This window comes from Callorhinus ursinus, unplaced genomic scaffold (genome assembly GCF_003265705.2).
Source record: "Callorhinus ursinus isolate GAN/ISIS: 27379988/994484 unplaced genomic scaffold, GSC_fseal_2.0 scaffold1, whole genome shotgun sequence".
NCBI classification, from domain to species: Eukaryota; Metazoa; Chordata; class Mammalia; order Carnivora; family Otariidae; genus Callorhinus; species Callorhinus ursinus.
The window spans coordinates 82516440-82535084 of record NW_027397063.1 but is presented as its reverse complement, the minus strand read 5'-3'; the positions used below and the strand labels follow the sequence as shown (position 1 = coordinate 82535084).

Here is an 18645-nt window from a genome sequence, read left to right as displayed (position 1 = left end):
ATAGCGTTGGGCTACTATTGACCATCTAAGGATATTCAAGTGGGTCATCTGCTTCTATCTAGACTGTGGTTGACCATAGGCAACTGAAACCACAGAAAGTAAAACTGGCTAAGGGGGTACCATGGTACCGCACTGAACCAATTTTATTTTATTTTTTAAATTTTCAAATTTTTTTAAAGATTTTATCTACTATATGAGAGCGAGAGAGAGAGAGGGAGAAAGCACAGAGGGAGAGGGACAGGGAGAAGCAAATTCCCTGCTGAGCAGGGAGCCTGACGTGGGACTCGATTCCAGGACCCTGGGATCATGACCTGAGCTGAGGGCAGATGCTCCACCGACTGGACCACCCAGGTGCCCCTGGACCAATTTTAACTTGCACCAGTTGTTTGACTTATCAAGGTTTTACAGTGGAAGGGAAATACTGAGATATGCCTCTGTTGCTCATGGAAATGAGAGAAGAAAATATGACAAAAACAACTTTTAAAAAAGTTTTTCCCCATTTTAAAAAAATTTGGAAAAAATAATTTCATATGCTGTAAAAAGGAAAGTACTTGCATATATAGGAACTGGTGCCAAATAAATAAATAAATAAATAACACTGGAAAGATACTGTAAGGAAATATGTCGAACAAAAGAAGCTCCTTTAGATATTAAAACCACCCACAAATGAATCAGAAAAAAAGCTGCAGTTGAAAGATGACTAGAAATGTATTGGTAGTTGAACTGGGAACTATTTCAACATGCTCCATTTTTAAATGTGCTGTCTTATCTGCACTAGTATGTCTGGTAAGGGTCAGTAATCGTGACCAGAAAATGTTCAAGTGTAGAGCAGTGATCGCGCAGGCTCCTGAAAGCTAAGTTCGTTGAAAATTATCCATTTAAAATCTGTAAATCAGTGCTATTCTTTTCCATTAAGAGCAGTCTTTTTCCCAAAGGAATCCTGCCTGATGAGTAGGAGTGCATTGTTTGAAAGAACTGCAGAAGTATTTCTTAGGTGTTTTTCCCCTTTAGCAAACCATTGGGAGGATGGAGGAGTATTCAGCATGAGGTATGCTGTCATTATATTTATTCTGGGCCTTTTCAGCACTGTAATTTATTTCTGTGCCAAAACAATATGAATTGTTAAAAAATGTACTTCTTCACAAAATGAAACAATTGGACTGGATTCCTATTGAATTATGCACATATCTCAGCTAAGAGAATGGTATTTTCTGAATAATAAAAATCATATCTTTTTACAAAAACAAAATACTTAAAATCCTTATCCATACATCTTTAAGAGCTGCTCTCCCCGTTAGACCTAAAATGAACTTTTGAAAAATTTCAGTAATTCCCTGAAAGCTCACCACATCTTTAATTTAGAACAGATTATATCCACCATCTCTTGTCTTTTTAACTAAGATGCTTTCTTCTAGAAATGAACACTTAAATGGAATCAGTGTCTAGTTTTTAGAAATACAGAATCACTTTATTGTACATAGAGACTCTTACAGAATAAGTATGGCCAGATCATCACTTTTATGAAAAAGAAATGAGACGCTTAGGTAAGGGAACCATTAAAAGTCTTAAAAAATGAGCACTAGACAGAATTAGCAATTCCCTGTCCTGTGATCCTAAGGCAAAGGGTAAGGCAGTTTCCTGTCATTGAGCATCCATTGTGGATAAAGTATATTTCTGATGCCTTCACATGTGTTTTCATGGAATTCTCAGAGCCACCATGCAAGGTGAGTGGAACCGTATGGTGTATATCTCATGGATGAGGATACTGAGTTGCAGGGAGGGTAAGCCCATTCAACTAGTGAGTAAGTCTGAGTTTGAGTCCAAATGTGAAGGTCTCTAAAGTTTAATGCCCTTCCCTCTAAATCACACTGCTTGCATTATTTATTGTTCTTTTATAGTGTTTCTATTTAAAAACTTGCCAAATTGCTTTGAATTTCCACTGCTATATGAGTTCTTCAATGTCAGAAGCCGCAACATGCACATCTCAGTGCTCATCAAATATTCAGTATTAGTGACTGGCATATGGTTGGTTCTTACAAATATTTGTTAAATAGATGCCAAGATGGAAAACATTCACCAAGTACATCTTCCTCCATTTGTCAAACAAAGGTGGTAGAATAGCATACCTGTCAAAGCATTTAGATATTCTGAAGATCAATGTTAAATAAATGTGTAGTTATATTTCTACTGAAGTGACAAGTTTTACATAATTGACACTGAAGACTCCAACATGTGTAAACAGTGCTTAACTTCTGTCTACTTGAGTCACTTTACCAAAAAAAAATCCTTTAACTTTGTGTTTAGAAACAGTATTGTCTAGAACAATGTGAGAAAAATAAAAAAAAATGTATTTCAAAGGAGGGCATTTACATTTACATATGGGTGAGTGCATTTCCTAATGTGCAAAGGGAAAAAATAAACTGTAAGTGAGATTTAAAATAATAGTACCAAATCCTTTTGGTAAGTTGTTTCCATAATATGAGGTTTGTTATAATTATTCACATTTTGGGATTCATAATTGGTATTAGTTTCTAGCTCCTATTGCTATTATAATGGAATGTTGCCCAAGTGTTTAGTTTACATGCCTCACTTCTTCTCCAGGAGCACCTGGAGGGCATAGACTATTCATCTTTGTAGCCCTTCAGGTGGTTAATGGGTGAATTCATACTTTACCATACTGTTGTGTGTTATTGAGGATGCAAATTGTGGTATAGAACAAAAAATATCATGCCTAGACTGGAAACACTAGCCCCAAATCTTTTCTTTTCTTTTCTTTTTTTCTTAAATGCCTCTTGACTTTGAGTTCCTGATAAATAAAATTGTAACAATGCAGTAGTTAAAAAAGTCTTTTCCCGCTCTGACAGTCATATTCTAGTGACATAGATAAACATTAGCTTAAGGATCCTCTTTTTAAAAATTAAGTTTCCTATTAAGAGGATACAATGATGCAGTTCTGGACCAAACCATAAGCTCTGACCAAAATGTGTATCATTTTAAATGACCTATATTTAGTGAGAGTTAAAAGTTATACTATGAAGGGAGTTGGAAGTATGCTTAGTGTATTCATGTTAAAACAATTTATTGTTTTTGAAGGAAGATTGTCTTAAGTTAGAAACAATACAGTTCTGTTTTAATTAGAGGATGTCAGAGTTTAAGGATCTTTTCTCTTGCACAGATATATGATTAACAGATCAATCATTCCTTAACAGGAACTCTCTTGATGATGCAGACTTTCTTTGAAAATGATCCCAGCTCTTTTGGAAGTGTCATAGATTCATTGCTATCCTGAGGGTGAAAACTCTGCTCCAGTGACAAATTAAAAAAAAAAAGGCTGCATTTAAATGAATAACTAAAATTATAATAAAGGTGAGCAGCTTTATAACAGTAGTTTTTTATGGTATCCATCACCAAACATCTTGAATTTTAAAAACAACATAGTTTTCCATTGCACTATTAGAACTATTGAAAATACATATTAATGAACAGAACAGTTATTATCCTAACTCACATAAAAAGCAAATGTTAACATTTTATTATATATTGCTCAAAATCAATTCCTTTGCATATATTCAAAACAGAAACTTTCTAGACTAGAAATACAAAAATTTAAAGAACATGCACATAAAATAATAATTACATTGTATTTTATATGTATTTTATCCTGCTTTTTTACAGAGCAATAGATTGCAAACATCTCTGTATGTCAATAAATCTAAGGAAAATATAATTTGCATGGCTGCGTGTAGCTTTTTATGGATATAACATAATTATTTGTTGGGCATTTAGATTATTTCCAATTTAATTTTTTAAACAATGCCATAATGGAATGCACACACACAAACACACACACACACACACAAGCATGCACACATACATACAGCTTTGTGGGCTTTTCCGATTATTTCATTGGGATAAATTTATGGAATTAATAAGTATGCACACTTTTTTTTACATTTAGAAATATAACTAATTTAAACTTATAGAAACATGACAAAAATAATACAGAGATTTCCCCAACACCCTTCACCCAGCTTCCTTTAACATTAACATGTAGTGTGATTGAAATACACTTAACGAAACCAAAAAATTACATTGATATGATACTATTATCTAAACTGCAGGGTGGTTGGATGGCTCAGTCAGTTAAGCATCTGCCTTCCACCCTGATCTTGATCCCAGGGTCCTGGGATTGAGCCCCACATCGGGCTCCCTGCTCAGCAGGAAGTCTGCTTCTTCTCCCTCTTCTCCTCTCCCTGCTCATGTTCTCTCGCTCTCTCAAATATATAAATAAAATCTTTTTAAAAAAGAAATATTTCTAACAAAAGTAAAAAAATCAATTGAACACCTTAATTGAATCTCACCAGTTTTCTCTTTCTTTCTTCTGTGCTAAGATCCTGTATGGGTTCCCACCTTACATTTAATTATTTCCCTTTAGCATGTTCTAATCTGTGACACTTCCTCAGTCTTTGCCTGTCTCTCATGATTTTGACACTTTTGAAGAATACCAGTCAGTTATTTCGTAGAATTTTCATTCCTCAATTTAGGTTTGTCTGATGTTTTCCTATGACTTGGATGAAGTTATGCATTTTTGTCAATAATATGGGAGAAATCACATTGCATCCTTCACAGTGCATAGTACCAAGGGTTCTGAAATGTCCTTAGGTCTTATCGGTAGTGATGTTATCCACCTTGAGCATGTGCGTAAGGTGGTGTTTGCTGTGTTTCTCCACTGTAAAGTTATTATATTTACCTTTGTAATTAATAAGTATCTTTAGGGTGCCTGGCAGGCTCAGTCAATAGAGCATGTGTCTCTTGATCTCAGGGTTGCAGGTTTGAGCCCCACATTGGGTGCAGAGATTACTTAAGAAAATAAAATCTTAAAAAAGTAAGTATCTTGGAGAAGATACTTTGAGATTATGCAAATATTCTATTTCTCCTCATTTTTTGCCCACTAATTTTGGCATCCATGAGTGAATCTTGTCTGCAATAATTACTATTATGGCATTTCCCCAATGGAGATTTTTACACTTTTTAAATAATTTGTTTTTATTTTTAATTGTGGATATTTCAAATGTAAAATGTTCAAAAAATAGTAAAACAAGTATCTATGTATTCCCAACCTGATTTAATCAATTGGTAACATTTGGTACATTAACTTTAGATCTTTTATTTTTGCACGTGGTTTTTTTTGTTTTGATTTTTTTAGAAATAAAACCCAACACATAATGGGTAAGTTCCCTTCTCTTGTCCCTTTACTCTCCATTCCTCTCTGAGAAATTGGCATTTATCAATCACATGGATTTTTAATTACATACATGCATATATATTTGATCATAAATATTATAAAATATGCATTTCAAATTTTTATCTAAACCATATCATACATATAAAACTACATATACTTTCTCTACTTGCTTTTTATCTGTCAACATTATCATTATATTCTTCAGATTTATCAGTGTTGATACATATAGGTCTAGTTCATTCATTTTAACTGCTGAATAATATTCCATATAGTCTAAGAAATATGCTTAAAATTCAACATTTATTTAACACATTTATTGAGCAGTTATGATGGGGTCAGGGAATATTCTGTTCTCTGACTTTAGAGAAGATCCATTACAGAGAAAGAAGATTTAAATTTTAGGACAAATATTGTGGCATTGTTTGTAATAGCAAAAACTTGAAACAATGAAAACTTTTTAACTTAATAGTATGTTATATTATCACCAAAAAGAAAAAAAAAAACAGGGTAAATAGGTGAGGTGATGGATGTGTTCACTTGATGACAGGAGTCCTTTCACAATATAGTTGTATATCAAATCATCAAGTTATACACATTAAATATCCTATGATTTGATTTGTCAATTATGCCTCAGTAAAGCTTAAAAAATAATGTTATATCTCTTCATTCATTTATATGATCTACAAATGTATATTTATCATCTGTTATAGGTACTAGGGATACAATGTGCTTTCCTTAAGAAGCTTATGATCTAGAAGAAAGATACAGGCTTGTGAATAGTAATATACTTGTCTAAATGCTATAATTGGCATCTTTGCGGATTATCATGAATTCAGAACAAAGGCAGTGATCTTCAATTTTCCTTAAGAAGAAACTAACTAGACTTCACATAAGAAGTGATAATTACCAAATCTTAGATATTGGAAGGTAGCTTTCAGTTTGGTTGGGCTTTCAGGAGAAGAAAAAAGAAAAATAAGGTGTTAGTAGATGTGATGCAGAGAGACACATGCAGTTAAATTAAAAGGCACATAATTTAAATGAGTACATGAGATGGCAGGTAGGGTAATGGGAAGGATGATGCAGAATGAAGAGATATTGAGGTACAGTATATAGAGGTACATATAGAAGCCGTATCTGGAAGGGACTTTCAATTATTGTAGTTTCCTCATGGTAGCTAACTATGTGTGCCCTGGAGGAGAATAACCATGAGTGAAAACCTGACTTGGCCCTTCTTTAGTGGTGTGATCATAGGCAATTCACTTACTCACTAAGTCTTGGTTTTTTAATCTCTAATATTGGAATACTAATCCTTGGTTTAAATGGATGCTATCTACGAAGATATAATAGATATGTGTAAACCCCATACATAGCCCATAGTAGGTCATCATAAATATCAAAGCTATCCTTGCTATATTTGCAGGCTACATTTAATTTTTCCCATCAACATGAGAAAGTCATTACAGTTATTTTAAGCAATAAAATAATTACCTTTTTTAAAAAATTGGGATGGGGTAATACTTTATTTTCATTTTGAGTTTAATTGAAAAAAATGATTTCACCATTTTTATCCATTACCTTACATATTTATGTTTTTTGTTTGTTGGTTGGTAAGTTCTACTCTCGTAGCAAATTTCTATTATACAATACAGTATGTCAACTATAGTCACCCATGTTATACATAGATCCTTAGACCTTTACATTTTACAGTTTTTAAAAAGAAATTTGTCCCTTTTACCAACCTCTCCCTATTTTCCCCATATCTAGCCCCTGGCAACCATTTTTTTACTCTCTGTTTCTATGAGTTTGACTTTTTTTAGATTCCACTTACAATCTTTGTCTTTTTCATCTGGCTTATTTCATTTGGCATAATGCCTTTAAGGCCCATCCATGTTGTCACAAATGCCTGGATTTTCTCTTTCCCATGGCTGAGTAATATTCTATTGTGTTTATATATACCACATTTTTTTATTCATCTGTTGATGGACACTTAGGTTATTTCCTGTATCTTGGTTATTGCGGATAATGCTGCAATGAACATTAGAGTGCAGATATCTTTTTTATACCCTGTTCTTATTTCTTTAGGATACAAACCCAGAAGTAGGATTACTGGATCATATGGTGGTTCTATTTTTCATTTTTTAGGTACCTACAAACTGTTTTCTATTGTGGCCACACCACTTTACATTCCTGGGTTTATTGCATTCCTAGTTTAAGACAGAACAGTGTGGTGGTAATTTGCATAATGACTTGAAGGGACTTAAGAGACAGACTTCTTATGAAGGGGTTACATTTGTTGAGTGTGTAGAAGGCAATGTGGCATAATATTTTAACACATTGTTTGTATTCGTTTCCTAGGGATGTTGTAACAGAGTACCATACACTGGATGGCTTAGTTATTACTGCCAGAAATTTATTTTCTTACAGTTTTGGAGGTTAGAAATCTGAAATCAAGGTGTCAGCAAGGTCACGCTCCCTCTGAAGTTGCTAAGAAAGGATCTAGGTTGTGGTCATTCTTTGTTTTGTGACAGTGTCACTCCAGTATTCTTAAGCATTCTCCCTGTGTCAATGTCTATGTCTTCGTATGGCTTCCTTTTATGACACCAGTCATATTGGATTAGGAGCCCACTCTACTCCAGTATGACTTCTTCTTAACTGATTGCATCTGTAACAAATCTATTTCCAAATAACATCACATTCTGAGGTGCTGGGGGTTTGGACCTCAACATATGAATTTGGGAAGACACATTTCAACTCTTAACATTGTTCTTTCTCACTTCAGGATCAGATGGTTCTTTCTAGGTCTTTAGGTCTTCCACAGGACTATGGTAATGATTACAAGTAAGAATTCATAACTACTTTTTAGTTATAATGTAAGCTTTGTAATAGAACCAATCGCCTATCTAAAAACAAATCTCTTTATTGATACATGTAGTTCTTGGATCAGGTCATCTAAAATTAAGTGATGTGTCAGGTTTTAACAAAACAAAATACAAATTTTGTTTGCAATATAATTAAAACTCTGTGAGAAATATGCATGTGTATGTATGTCTGAAATTTAATGTACTAAAACGAAATGTTATTTTTATTATGATGATAAGATTATGATTTTTTTTCCAAAACTGTCTTTTGGTTGATTTTTTCCAATAAATAAGGAAAAAGCAGATAAATCCAAAGTATCAGCTGATTAATTAAAACTGATAGTTTTGACTCAGATCTTGATTTCTATACAGTTGAAAACTACATTATTCTGAGCACGTAGAAGAAGCTTAGAAAATGCTTGCTGTTGTGATATGACTGTTAATTCTACATCTCCGATGTGACATGGAAAGTGAGTAGAGTACTGGAATCTTTTACTGCATCCATTTCATTTTTATGTTAACTATTGGCCCATTTCTTGATGCTGAGAGAGATAAGTTTAAATTTCCTTAGTCTCATTTTAACTAAGAGTAAGGATGAAAAGTGATGTGCTCCTCATTCATTTACAAGAAGATTATAAAGTATCATGGCAGTTTCTTCTTTCTGGAAAAATACTTTTGGACTCAAAAAATGCAGTGCTTTTGAGTGTGATGAGATGAGAAATAGAAGTATGCCATTTGTTAATTATGAGTTCTTTGTGATATTTTCAGAAATTTGATAAGTAACTCAATTTAAAAATAAAAAAATGGACAAAGTGTATGAAGTTATTTTGGAAACAAAATGTCATTACTGAAGGTGTACTTTTTCATATACTGAACTAATAAATAGTTCAGGAAGTCCTTTGTGTATTTATCAAAATGTCATCTTAAGGTACTGGGTTGGAAAATTAGTAAGTGCTGGAGTATGTGACTGTTGAAAGGTGTTACTATATACAGGGGCCTGAGTTTTTAGCTTCTGGCATAAAGCAAAGATGTTAATCATAAGTGTTGAGATTTAAAATGTCAGAAATTATAAGCATAAAAAAAGGCCAAAAGTTAAGCATCTATTATACTGTAAATTCCAATGTACAAAAAGAAAACACAGTACTCTAAAAGTACTGAAATAAATACTTAACAATATTTACTATAATAGCTAAGAATGGCATAGATGGCAAACAGCTTTATAGAATATAATGGCAGATTCCTTAATTTTATTCTTATAAGATGTTTGCCTTGGCTTTTTGGATCGCCTGAGGAATGGTGTATTGTTAGTGCATGTTTCACACCTATACCATTTATTCTTAAATATATATGTGGCTATTAATATGTTTGGGAAACTACAGTTTTGTTTCCCTGACAAAATTAAGAAGTTGTACTTGTTGTACAAAGTCATGAAGTTGTACTTGTCTTTAAGGTTTTAGCAGATTAACATTTGAGATTTATATGCTGCCTTTCTTCCAAAGAGAGTAGAGGGAATGTTCAAGTGCTATTAATCTATACCTGTGGGATAGTACAGAGTGGCTGTTGTAGTGAAGAAAGACTGACCCAAATGCTTAAGTAACCTGCATAAGGTTGCTATTTACAGAAGGGTCTGTTCTGATACCTGATGATGTAGATACCTTGGTGGGTGCAGGTTAAATCTTGGTTGAATTCTCCATGACTTTGGACAAGTTATTAAACCTCTGAGAACCTCCGTACTTCATAGGACAATGAGCTGCTGGTGATACCTCTTGGATAGAGTTGACCTAATGATTAAATGAGAGAACACATGCAAATTGCCAAAGAGAGGCCTGACACATTTGAGAAGACATACTCTTTCCCTCTCTCTCCTCTCCCTACCACCTAAGACACTTTATTATTTCAGCCTATGTTGTGTTATTTCAATCAAACCTAGTTACTATTTACCTCATTACCATATCTATAAGTATTTTGTAGTTTTGTCCTCAAGTTTAAGCACCTTTTATAATGTACCTCTTTCAGTTTTGTTGTTTTATTACCCTTGCTGAAAAATAGAGGTCAGTGTCACTATATAACAGCACAAATGGTTATGTATTACTCATTATTCAGAGACGTTTTAGGAGATAGACCTGTAGGGACTTACTGTAAATTTTGCTCATTTTAGCCTTGTCAATAAACAGTTGATATCTCAGAATAAAGGAATTTGGAATGACTTGAGTTATATTTTTAAGAACTGTTATGGTATGACAAGGGGAACTGGTTTGTGATAGATAAAGTTTTTTTTTAAGGATTAAATGGAGATTTTAGAAAATTTTATGTGTAATTTCAAAGATTTACACTATCAGTAACATTTTTTTCTCTCATGAATAATATAGAATAACTGGACATGATCAAAATGGCGTTTTCTTGATGCTATAAAATATATCCCTAGGTGATTGAGCAAAATAAGTTACCAAAACATGTAATGACCAGTCAAATTGTAAAGAATGTCTCCAAAAACAGTGATTTCAGTGATTCATACTGAGTCATTCTTTTGGCAATAATTAGGTACCAGTACTAGTTAACTCCTGATGTGACTCTTAGTATATAATGATGTGTCATTATATGTGTCATGTGGATGTGTCATGTCATCCACATAGAGGAAGATTATGTCTTCCCCTTTGCTATGGTAGATCCTTGTGCATTTATTCTGAAAGCAATATCAGAGCATTAGGGTGTACGTTAAGAGAAGAGGCATTACAATATAGCCTGTTTTACTCTTTTTGAAATACTGGTCTGGTCTGTCATGGTAGCATACCTATTGACTATGATTTTTGCAGTAATATGAAAATACAAATTTTTCAGAAAAGGAAGGGAGTATCAAGCATGGTGCCAAGTATCTTACCTACACTATCGCATTTAGTTCTTAGAACAACCCTGTAAACTCAGTGGTATTATCTCATTTTACGCAAGATGACACTGGAGCTTGGAGAGGATAAGCATCCTGTTAGTCACATAGCTAGTTAGTTAGGCATCAGAATGCAATCTCTAAATGACTATGATATCCATTTTGTTGTTTTGTTGTTTTTTAATTACATGCAGTTAGCCAATAATCATTAGTGTCTGAAGATCTAGGTTAAGGCGATAAAGTTTTGTTTCATTTTCTGGAGTAATAAAAGGTGAATGAAAAGTATATGCAAAATAACAAACTTCTTTTGTCAGATCTCTGTAAAAGATGAAAGAAAATATAAAAACAATAAAAAATAGAATGATCTTGTCTGGAATTTACATATTTCATATATGAATTACGATTTATCTTATCAAGCATATTTATTGATCCCTTATTGTGTACCAAGAGTTATGCATTTGCATTATTATCCCAGTTTTACAGATGAGGAAACTGAGGCTTAAGAAGTTTAAATAACTTACCCACGGTCACAAAGCCTTGGGAAAAGCTAAGCTTTGAATAATGTCTGGATGACTACAAAGTCTGTGCACTTAATCACTATGTTATATCCTGGGCCGAAGAGAAAGCCCTATAGGGAAAAAATGTGGTAAGTTTTGAATATGTTATTCACTGCTATAGGAAAATTTTTTAAAGAAATAAAAGACAATCCTTTCAGAAATGAATGGGTAACTCTGTATCTGCATAAGAAACCATTACTGACAAGTTAGTTAAGACAATAGTATATTAAGGATGGAAACTCATTAATTATTAGAATAGCTTCTAAAATTTCTAGTGTAAAGACCATTTCTAAAATTATTTTTTCCCACTTTAAGGTAAATAAGACATGATAAAAGAATTAGAGAGTCCCAGCTGGGATGAGACACAGGTTTGTAAACTTGGAGAAAATGATCCAGACTAGGATAGATTTTCTGGCTCCCAGGAATTTGTAAAGTAATAGGGATTTGAGATCTACTTTATTATTACAAAAAACTATTTTTTCTATACTTTTGCATGATGAGATTATTTAGACTAAATTACTTTGTTCTTTTAATCTAATTTAATCAGCATGGTAGCATTGTCTTCTCCATGCTGACTAGAAGTTTTTCTTTTTAAAATTATATATGTATGCATGCATGTATGTATGTATTTTTGTCTTTTTTTATTTAAAAGATTTTTAAATTGTGAGAGGAAAAACATAATAGAAAATTTACCATCTTGCCAAAACCAGAAGTTTTGATTAGTACATATATGTCTTTAATTTGTAAAATACATTGATTATTTATATATGGTGTTTGTTAGTCTTTAAGAATACAAAGTTTTGGATTTGGTGTGAAGGAGGAGAGGAGCAGTAAAAGGGAAGAAATCCTGTTGATTAAGTGTTTAGAAATGATTGTACTGATGTCCTTGTGGATCTTCATAAAATATTTTTAATCTAACATGGCTAAATGTCAATAGAAAACCTTTTCAGTTTTTGTTTCTTTCCTTTTTGGTCCTCTAAGCAGCTGATTTTCAAAATGCCAGGATCTCAGGCTCATTTCATTGCACATACATCTCTCAATCAACCAGCCAGCTCAGTCTCCAGAACTGACCATTTTAATGCATTTAGGAGCTTCAGGTAGCAGATGTAAACTGAGTAATTTATTAGAACAAATAAACAACAAATAAAGCTCCAAGAAATCCTTACTTAGAAGAACTCTTCTGAAGAGCAAACCATCATAAATAAGAAAAATGTGATTGTTAAGTAGGAAGGGTATCGCTTTACCCAAGAGTTTTGACCAGTTCTTTTGTTCTTAGTGGCTGCTAATACTTTATTAACTACCATTTATTGATGTCAGGAACCAAGATAGATATTTTGTAAATATGTAATTTAATGTTTGCCAAAACATTTGAGGTTGGTATGTACATGGAAAAAGTTGAGTAACTTGTCCAAGATTACATAGTTTGTGATTGAACCCGAGCTTGCCTGATGCAAAAGCCTACAATCTTTTCTATTATGTCATTATGAAATGTACTAAAGATATAGCAATGGTGCCATGGCATACTACTCAGAAATAAAAAGTAATGAATTATGATACGCTCAACAACTTGGATGAAACTCAAAAGAATTATGCTGAGTGGGGAAAAAAAACGCCAATCCCAAAAGATTGCATACTGTGTGATTTCATTTATATAAGCCTGACAAATTTTAATATGTCAAGTGTTAATATGAAAAAATTATAGAAATGGGGAACAGATTAGTGGTTGCTAAGGGTTAGGGAGGAAGGGAATGTGGGAGGGGGCAAGAGGGAAGTGGATGTGGTTATAAATAGCAACACAAGGGATCATGTCGGGGATGAAATTGTTCAAAATTTTGACTCTGGTGTTGGATATATAAAACTGTAAATGTGATGAAAATGCATAGAACTACACAAACACATATGTACACACAAACAACACCCACATATTCACATGTACACACATAAATACATATACAATACACACATACACAGAAGTACAAGTAAACTGGGGAATCTGAATAAAGTCAGTGGATTGCATGAATGTCGATATCCTGGTTGTGATACCGTACTATAGTTTTGCAAGAGGTTACCATTAGGGGAAACTGGATAAAGAGTAAATGGGCTCCTTCTCAATATTTCTTTCAATTGCAGGTGAATCTATAATTATCTAAAAAAAAGAAGTTCAATTTTAAAAGGGGTAGCAAAGGGAACCTGGAAAGAGAAACTTTCAGTGAGCTTTGGGGCCTGCTAGTCTTCCTTGCTTTTTATTTTTATTTTATATAGTAGTCACTGTAAACAGATATTAAGTAAATATCCATCCTTAATGTTAAGAATGCCTAACTTTCACCACACATTTCAACATACTCCAAACAAAGCATTATTATGCTTTCCTGTAATTACTTGTTTGCATGTTTCTTTCCAGACCAGACATTGATTGCTAGAATTGTAGAACACATCTTCATTTGTGTCTCTCTTCTTTTTACCCTAAGCCCCAATGTCTAGCATAATGCCATGCAAATAGTGATGCTTAATCAATATCTGTTGAAATAATTTAAAAATGAATTGGGAGGAGGAGAATTCAGATGACATAACAGGCATAATTGTTCAGAGCATATTAAATTTCCAAGGGAAGAGAAGCCTACAGAATCAGAACTGAAAAACCTGATCCAGAGAAAGAATATTTCTGTAGCCGTCAGACAAGTACTTTGTTGAGAGACCAGAGCAGGAGTACAGATGTCCAGACAACTGTAGAGTGAAAGGTGGCTGACTATAATCCAGGCCAGAAGGGTGATTTGGAGATGAAGATTCACTTCTAGCTATACAAATAGGAAATCAGCCATTATATGGAATGCTGTCTTTCATCATACCTAAAGGTAGTGCCATCTTGCATCTGCTGGAGCCAGATGCTTGAATATTTTTCTGAGATCCAGGCTAGTCCAGAAACATGTACAAAATTTAAGCTTTACTTGCATGTAACTCCGTGCATCTCATATTTCTTTTTCAGCTTTCATTGACTCATTTTCATTTGCCTTAATTTATTAATAAGTTTACCATTTAAAGTCTTCAGGTTGCCTATAAATTGAAGAGAGAAATTAATTTTGACTTCCTTAGCAACATTTTTTTGTTTTGAACCAGGACAGTTTCTTCACAGATGGACAGAAATATTGTTGCCCACAGACCACCATATAGATTTGATAACTATATAACTGATATGTAAAGCTTATGCATTCTGAACACATGTTCTTTAAAAATTAATATAGTAGATAGAAATAGAGATGTGGATGTATAAATATTTTCATCCATGGGGAAAAAATTTCCATAAATGGACAATTTTACCCTCAGCCAGACACTGTGTGCTAACCATTTACATGATCTTCCTAACAATCATCCTTTCATTGTGTATTAATGTCCACATTTGGTAGGTACAGTAATTGAACTTTGGAAACAATAAGTAATTGATTGAAAGTCATACACAAATACTTGAGTGGGATTAAATTTGATGGCTGATTACAGAACCCTGTTCATTCTGTGACACCAAATGGATGTTTTCAACCACCACTCCCCCCCACAAAAAAAGGCCTAGGGTTATATAATTTAATTTTCAGTTATGTACAGATTCTGGTGCGATTTTTTATTTATGTCCTGCTCTGTGAGTGGAATTGTGTATGTGTAATTTCCTCAGTTTGTCCCTTATCTTGCTATATGTGGAAGCAATTCTGATATCGGCTATTGAAACAGTTTCTGAATTAAAATATGATACATCTAGTCAACCTGAGTGCCCATAGGCCTTTAATGTGACAAGAGCAGTTCATTCTTACAGAGACTCTGTTGTATCATCCAACAAACATATACTAAATGCCTACTATTTATCAGTACTTTTTCTATAAACTGGGGAACCGGGATGAAAATGACATGGTTCTTTGTTCTTAAGGAACTCATAAACTGGTATGAGGGGCATGTAAGAAAGAGTAACAAAGTAATTAGCAGTCTAGGTAAAAGAAAAGGCCATTGGTTGTAGAAAAAATGAGGAACTTATCTTTGCTTAGTTATTATGAAGCCTTGGAAGAACTAGGGCAAACTTCACAAGGAAAGTGATTCTTGACCAATGAATTGAAGGAGTAGTAGAAATTATAATGTGGAAAAAGGCCAGAATCATTCCAAATGGAAAGATCCATGCCATGGAGGTTTCAGAGCTACTATAATAGTTTACCATTACTATAGTGACTGTAGATGAAGAAGTGGAGGCCGTGGATGAAGATGAGGCTTAGAAAGATATGCGGAGGCTAAATTTTAAAAGATTTTGTACACTAACCAAGGGATTTAGCCTTCATTCTCATGGTAATGAAAGCCACTCATGGGTTAAATTTTTATTAGGATGGTGATGTGGTCAGATATGAATTTCAAAATGATCACTTTGGCAATATCATGGAAAAAAAAGATTAGAAAAACCTGATGGCAACATACTAGCTATGGGACTAGACCTAATCTAGGTGAGAAATATTGGGACCCATCAACTAAGGCATTGACAGTATGAATTGAGAAGATGGGCAGAGTTTCAAGATATTTAGGAGAATGTGTTGCTTTATAACATGTTGAAGTTGAAAAGCCTATAATAACTGGGTGGTTCCATTAACTGGGAGAGAATATAGTTAAGTAGAGTAAGAATAGCTGGGAATTAAATAAGTTTGGTTTAGGTATGTTGTTGAGTTTGAGTATATTCTGAAAACAACCAATTGCTACTGACCCAGCCTGTCAGTACAAAGATTTCCATTTTGATATGTTATGTAGCCTAGTTGCAAATTATATACAATTATATTTCAGAAGCAATCTAGAGTTGATGAAAGACAAGTAGCAAATGAGTTTATTGAGGTTTTTGGTTAGAAAAAAGTGTGATTCACCAGGATAAAAAAGGATAAACACAAGAAGATCTGAAGATCAGTAGAGGAAACAATTCGAGGAAGGAGTAAAGGATAGTATAATAAGATACGTTGCCCTCAAGGAGGAAAGACTTTTTCAAGAGTGGATTTATTATATTCTTAAAGTTGGAGTCAGGAGCCAGGAAAATGCCTGAGGTAGTCCCTGCATCTGATTTTGTAATCATTACACCACGAGAAACCAACTGTATGAATACCATGACTGGATACTGACCATGGATGACTGAGACATGAAAACCTGCTCCATGACCTAAACAATATGGCAAGCTTTATGACAAAATTTCTTTGGAAAGTACATATTCAAGGAACAATTAATTATGATTAAGAGAAAAAGTCAGGGAAGGTTCTACAAAAGAGAAAATATTGGACTAATAGTTGGAAGGTGTAGAAGATTTTGGTCAGTGGAAAAAGAGGAAGGAGTCATAGGGAAATATTTTGGGGCAGCAAATGCTTTGAGACTAGGATTAAAGGAGTTGAGGATGGAAAGACTTTATCCTGTACAGGAAATGAGGTTTTAAAAGATTTTTGGTTTTGTTTTGTTTTGTTTTGTTTTCCTTAGCAGGGTTATGAGTTTTGTCCTAATTTATGTGAATATACTGCAGGTTTCTTAGAAATTTTACTTATATATTGCTTATTGATAAAATAATTTGTCCAAAAGTAACCTAGCATTGATTAAAAAAGAAGATGCCATTTTAGGGATGATCAGAAAAATCATTTTAGTATAAAGAAATCATCACTGCCATAGTTCTAAAAAATCCTAAAAGTAAATGCACAGGTGAAAGGCAATAATGTAATCATTGATTTACTTTTAAATATAATCAATTTATAGACCAATGTTCTCTGAACTTTGAAGATGGCAAATTTTTAAGATTCTAAACAACTAAATTCATTTTAAATTCTAATTCCCTGAATGTCAAATGGCAGGATGAATTGAGGTTATGATCCTCATGTTTGCTCAGTGACACCATTTTATGACAATGAAAATATTCCAGCCTACATTTGACAGGTGTTAATGGCAAGTAATTGAAGGGGGGAGAGGGGAAGTTGGTTTTCAATCCAGTCAGACCTCTGTCACTGGGGTAAGGAAACTGAAGTAACTTTGGGGGTTGAATAATATATATAACATATAAATATATATATTATATATATTTTATCAGAACATTCTTTGAAAATTAATATGTATATATATGAATTTATATATATCATGTATATTGAATATATGAAATATACATTAAATATATATCATATATTTATATTATATATACATTTGATATATATAATATAAGGTCGGGGAATGTTCTGAACCAAGAACTGAAACAAATGCACCCTTTCTGGTTCCAACTTAAGCAATCTGATGTCTTGGAATTGGAAATTGAGACATGGGAAACTGGGCCAGATTTTCTTTCTGCTTCAAGCTACATTAAAAAACAACAACAACAACAACAACAAAACTAGAACAATTCATCTTAAAGATTGCCTGTTTGCTTCACGTTAAAACAATATTTTTCAAGAAATTGTTTACCAGTAGGGATTTAAGCTACATGTTTTTATTTTGAAATTTGTTAGGCTATCAAATACATGATAACAGGATTGGCTGTTAACTTTGTATATGTTCAGACTACTGTCTCTTCAAACTATATGCAGCATTTTCTGTTCTGTGAGATAAGCATAAGTTGTTTTATATGCTGAGCACTATTTTTTTAATATGGTAAGGAAATAGAAACATGAAATCTTTGCTCCAAACCAGGGTAACAAAATGACTTTATGGTCAGTGTTTGGATATGAAAGAGGAATAGAAGAAGATTGATGTTTTGATGGATAATAATTGACTCTTAGCTGTTCTCACTCTTCTAAAGCAAGGATGAATTTGCACTGATGCTTCCTTGATGTCAGCCTAAATAATATATTTCTGTGGCTCAAGCTGTTATCAGTAATTGTAAGTAAGTATTTTTACGACAGTCAGTCCTCTGGAGTCTGCATGATGAATCTGTCTTGGGCCTCTACAACCCTCCCTCGCTGATGTGCTTGAGGTTTACATCTCTGCACTCCCTACCTCTTAGGGTGAGATGTGCATGGTCTTTCTGGAACAGTTTTCATGGGTTACTCCCTGAATAAGAAGCATTTGAATGATCTGATTAAGTACTTGGACTCTGGACTCAGACTATCAGTAACTACCTACTTGATGGATGAT

General features: G+C 33.5%; 1 protein-coding gene across 6 annotated transcripts in view; it reads left to right on the top strand.

The window, feature by feature from the left end:
* Positions 1-18645, top strand: part of NLGN1 (neuroligin 1) — an 835757-nt gene that overhangs the window by 245770 nt on the left and 571342 nt on the right. The gene's annotated exons all lie outside the window — the stretch shown is intronic.